The following is a 5,991-nucleotide window of genomic DNA, read 5'->3' on the forward strand; positions in this document are numbered from 1 at the left end:
CTGGATATAATGTTGATATCTCATATAAGAAATAAACGACTCCCACTCGTTTTTTATTTCTTAAATATTTCCAGGTCAAGGGAAATGAGATTGAAGCGATCAGTTCACTCAAGTATCATTTTCAACCGACGATGATGACATCAGACGTTAGTCATGGTGGTTCAAGGTCGACTCATAGCAATGATAGGCTACTTACTAACCTAATAAGTTGAAATATTTAGATTGTAACGTATGTATCTTGAAATTTCAATTTAGTATCTTGAAATTTCAAGAAACAAAAAAAAACAAATAGCCCTTTAAGGTTTCCGTAGATATCATTCATTGTACAAATATAACACTCGGCCGATGCTGTCTTGCTGATAGTCGACCTTTCGATTTTGCTATTGTCTTTCAGGGTGCCTTCAGCAACTGTATATTTGTTTGTTTGGCAGCTTGTTCATTTACCGTTATTATTTTTATTATGCGTTTGTTTAACGTCGCACTCAGCAACAAATTACCTATATGACGGGAGTCTGTCAAAAATCGAATGTGGACAAGACAATCCAGTGATCGATATTATGAACAACGATCCACGCCGTCGGGGCACGGTGACACGCAATGAACCAAGTCACCGAAACTGACCACCCGATCTATTTGGTCGCCCTTACGACCACCAGCATCATCATAAAAGTTTCATTCTCTACCATTGACCACTCATGTCATTCCGGAACAAGCGTTTTTTGAGGTTACGGAGAGAATCGTTCCGAATGGTTCCCTGAATATCCCTGCCAAGATATCGAAATTCAGTTAATGCAAAATGTCCGAACTACGACAATAATGTCCTTTTATTTAGTAAAGCACACATGGCAATACAAGAGTTCCAGTGAAATTCGTTTATGACGAACACACCAAATAACGAACTGACAGATACAACTAACTTGTTTTTGGTTTGCTGGATATATGCAGTATATATGCCTACAACGAACTACGGTTATAACGAACTAAATTAGTAGTCCCTTTGACTTCGTTATAAACGTAGTTTACTGTATCTCTTCACACATGCCCTCCAGTGCTTATTACCTGTACCTTTCGTCCCAATCCAGAATAACACACAATAACCCGAGTTCAAGAAATTGGTTGATTAGTGTGAACTCTTGTTAAGGATCCACATGTGCAATGTCCGCCTTTACCGGCAGCTAGACATGCAGCGGGTAAGTATCCCATCTCCCCAGTGAGACAGACAAGACATGAAATAGACGGATGACCTCGACCAGTGATAAATCACCAGGCATCCGTGAAATAGCGGACGTCCATCTGCCCTGCATGCACAAACATACAGTGAGGTGTTTGCTTCTCTTGGAGGGGGTTCCGTCTAGTTGCTCAAAGTGCATGTAAGCTATTACCAATTCTACATATAACAAAAGCGACAAAACCCTTTCCATATCCAACAGAAATCGCTGCATTATGTAGAGTCGACTGAAATATTCCAACTATATCATTAGCATGTGTTTATGAATCACTTTCAAATAGTAATGATACCAGGTGTTCGCGAAAAGGTGAGCGTATCCTGCCCCACCGGTGGCACCCGTCACAAACACATGCAAAGGCATGTTCACCTGAAAAAAACACGGGACCATATGGTACAAGTCAAAATAGGATGCGTCAAATTTGGAAATGTCATCCACATGTCTACCATAAAATTGATGCCTTAAATGTTGTAACCTTGATCAAACAACTTCTGAGCAAGAGTCGTATGACGCTCTTTGAAATCTTGGTTCAAATAGCATGCTTCATTGTTTCTCAAAAGTGTGAAATGCAAACACCAAAGGCTGAAGCTGCATGAATATTGCTCGACATGAGTAAAGATGACTATTGGAAAGTTGAAGTCATCCCTCTTATCAAGTCTATGTGACGTGTGGCCCGTGAATTGTTCAGTGGTCAAAGGCGACTCGGTGCAGAGTTGTATCCCTTTGCTGCTTGGAGTGAGTGAGTGACTATGGTTTTACGCCGCTTTTAGCAATATTCCAGCAATATCACGGCGGGGGACACCAGAAATGGGCTTCACACATTGTACCCATGTCGTGAATCGAACCCGGGTCTCTTCGGCGTGACGAGCGAACGCTTTAACCACTAGGCTACCCGACCGCCCCCCTGCTGCTTGGATCGGCTGGCCTGTCAACACCATTAAGGTGATCGTGGGTTGGAACGAAGTTTTCAACGTCTGCGACCCGTGTCACCTTTGGTTCCACATGACTAAAAACCGGCCTTGAGCCCAACTCGCAAAGATTAAAGCTCGTACGTGTAGGTATGGTTACATATAACAGACAGCGGTGTGGAATCAACTCACTCACACACACAGATTCACAGCAGTTTGTGAACACAGGATCAAAACAAATAAAACTTGCCCAGGAGGCGACGTGATCATCATAGTATCATTACTTAAAATGATTAGGCTTTACTATGGTTGCGTTATTTGAAATCGACATTATTTTCACACGTGCCAGGGAGCTCAATGCTGCTGGTATCGATAGTGACATCACATATGAACATAATTCACTTTTTCTATACCTGTCAAAAATACCATCATATTAGAAAGACTATGTATTTCTACACACATGGGTATGATCTAAAAACGATATTACATGGCAGTAGTTCAGTCAGCAGTTCTGCAAACATGACTAGTCTTAAATCAGTTCACGATTTCATTGTCAAAAGCAAAAGATTCGAGTAGCTTAATTTTATGCATTTAGTAATGGAAAACTGCTATATCTTATTTCACAGACACCACTTGTATTGGCTTCATATATTTCATTTGTGCATTTAGTATGTTTATGTTTAGCACTATGTTACATATAATCTGATATATAACCAGCTGTTGTAGAGGTATTACCTGGAGAGGTATTTACATAAGCAAGTTTTGCTTGTTTACCGATCCAGATTTCTTTTGAAATAAAAATATGTTTAAACCACATATGAACTATGACCTGCACATATTGATGTAATCGTTGCACACCAAAGCAACATGCCTACGCTTGTTGATTGTTGAAAATATACCATACGAGGTATAAACACGAAAGGTCGTCATCTGCTTGGTACATGTATAAGACTGTGTCCCAATCAATAGGTTTTGCAATCTCTCTTTACTAGTATACAGTACACAAGTGTATAAACATTTCTAAGAAAAATAGTTTACGACGTGAGTGTGTAGACATAATTATTCCGTGAGACAGAAGAGGTCACGATGAAAGTGTAAAACATAATCAGTATAAGATATCTCATGAAAATCAACCAAGGCATACATATCAAATGAGAGAAATAGTTCATGTGAGAGTGTGGTTACATACCCAATGAGAGAAATAGTTCACATATAAGTCTGTATACATCCCAATGAGAGAAATAGTTCATATGTGAGTCTGTATCCATTCAAAATAAGAGAAATAGTTCACGTGTCTGTATACATACCAAATGAGAGAAATAGTTCATATTTGAGTCTGTATACATCCACAGTGAGGGAAATAGTTCATATGTGAGTCTGTTCACATACCCAGTGAGAGAAATAGTTCATATGTGAGTCTGTATACATCCACAGTGATGGAAATAGTTCATATGTGAGTCTGCATACATACCCAGTGAGAGAAATAGTTCATATGTGAGTTTGTTTACATACCCAATGAGAGAAATAGTTCACATGTGAGTCTATTTACATACCCAGAGAGATAAATAGTTCACATGTGAGTCTATTTATATACCCAGAGAGGGAGAGAGAGAGAGAGAGAGAGAGAGAGAGAGAGAGAGAGAGAGAGAGAAAGAGTTCATATGTGAGTCTGTTTACATTCCCAGAGTGAGAAATAGTTCATATGTGAGTCTGTTTACATACCCAGAGAGATAAATAATTCACATGTGAGTCTATTTACATACCCAGAGAGAGAGAGAGAGAGAGAGAGAAAGAGAGAAAGAGTTCATATGTGAGTCTGTTTACATAGCCAATGAGAGAAATAGTTCACAGGTGAGTCTGTTTACATACCCAGAGAGAGAGAGAGAGAGAAATAGTTCATATGTGAGTCTGTTTACATTGCCAACGAGAGAAAAAGTTCACACGTGAGTCTATTTACATACCCAGAGAGAGAGAGAGAGAGAGAGAGAGAGAGAGAGAGAGAGAGAGAGAGAGAGAGAGAGAGAGAGAGAGAGAGAGAGAAAGGGTTCATATGTGAGTCTGTTTACATTCCTGGAGTGAGAAATAGTTCATATGTGAGTCTGTTTTACATACCCAGAGAGATAAATAGTTCACATGTGAGTCTTTTTACATACCCAGAGAGAGAGAGAGAGGGGGAGAGAGAGAGAAATAGTTCATATGTGAGTCTGTTTACATACCCAGTGAGAGCAATAGTTCACACGTGAGTCTATTTACATACCCAGAGAGAGAGAGGGAGAGAGAGAGAGAGAGAGAGAAATAGTTCATATGTGAGTCTATTTACATAGCCAATGAGAGATATAGTTCACAGGTGAGTCTGTTTACATACCCAGAGAGAGAGAGAGAGAGAGAGAAATAGTTCATATGTGAGTCTGTTTACATACCAAATGAGAGAAATAGTTCACACGTGAGACTATTTACATACCCAGAGAGAGAGAGAGAGAGAGAGAGAGAGAGAGAGAGAGAGAGAGAGAGAGAGAGAGAGAGAGAGAGAGAAAGAGTTCATATGTGAGTCTGTTTACATTCCCAGAGAGAGAAGAAATACAAGTATATGTGAGTTTGTAGGCGAGTCCCTATACACATATTCAGTGAAACATATACATGTAGATCAGACCGGAGGAATAAGTGGCACAGCTGCCCCAGCAATCCCACGGGTACCAAACATGAGACATGCGCCGCACAAAATCTGAGGTACACACACTGTTGTACTTTCTAATGTATACACCCCATATGGCACAAGTGCACAAATTATTCTATGGACTTTGTGTAAAGTGTGGGCCTCCACACCTTCTCGATAAATAGCCTTTCTTTCACTACACGGACACTTTATACAGTGTGGACATCCATACAAGCCAGACACCTAGCTTTCTATCACAACCCGGACACTTAATATATTGTGGACATCCATACCAGCCAGACACCTAGCCTTCTATCACAACCCGGACACTTAATATAGTGTGGACATCCATACCAGCCAGACACCTAGCCTTCTGTCACTACCCGGACACTTAATATAGTGTGGACATCCATACCAGCCAGACACCTAGCCTTCTATCACAACCCGGACACTTTATATGGTGTGGACATCCATGCCAGCCAGAAACCTAGCTTTCCATCACAACCCGGACACTTTATATAGTGTGGACATCCATACAAGCCAGACACCTAGCCTTCTATCACAACCCGGACACTTTATATAGTGTGGACATCCATACAAGCCAGACACCTAGCCTTCTATCACAACCCGGACACTTTGTATAGTGTGGACATCCATACCAGCCAGACACCTAGCCTTCTGTCACAACCCGGACACTTTATATAGTGTGGACATCCATACCAGCCAGACACCTAGCCTTCTGTCACAACCCGGACACTTTATATAGTGTGGACATCCATACCAGCCAGACACCTAGCCTTCTGTCACAACCCGGACACTTTATATAGTGTGGACATCCATACAAGCCAGACACCTAGCCTTCTGTCACAACCCGGACACTTTATACAGTGTGGACATCCATACAAGCCAGACACCTAGCCTTCTATCACAACCCGGACACTTTGTATAGTGTGGACATCCATACCAGCCAGACACCTAGCCTACTTTCACTACCCGGACACTTTATATAGTGTGGACATCCATACAAGCCAGACACCTAGCCTTCTGTCACAACCCGGACACTTTATATAGTGTGGACATCCATACCAGCCAGACACCTAGCCTTCTGTAACAACCCGGACACTTTATATAGTGTGGACATCCATACCAGCCAGACACCTAGCCTTCTGTCACAACCCGGACACTTTATATAGTGTGGACATCC

The sequence above is a fragment of the Haliotis rufescens genome, unplaced genomic scaffold (assembly GCF_023055435.1).
Source record: "Haliotis rufescens isolate VD_foot unplaced genomic scaffold, xgHalRufe1.0.p SCAF_12, whole genome shotgun sequence".
Lineage (NCBI taxonomy): Eukaryota > Metazoa > Mollusca > Gastropoda > Lepetellida > Haliotidae > Haliotis > Haliotis rufescens.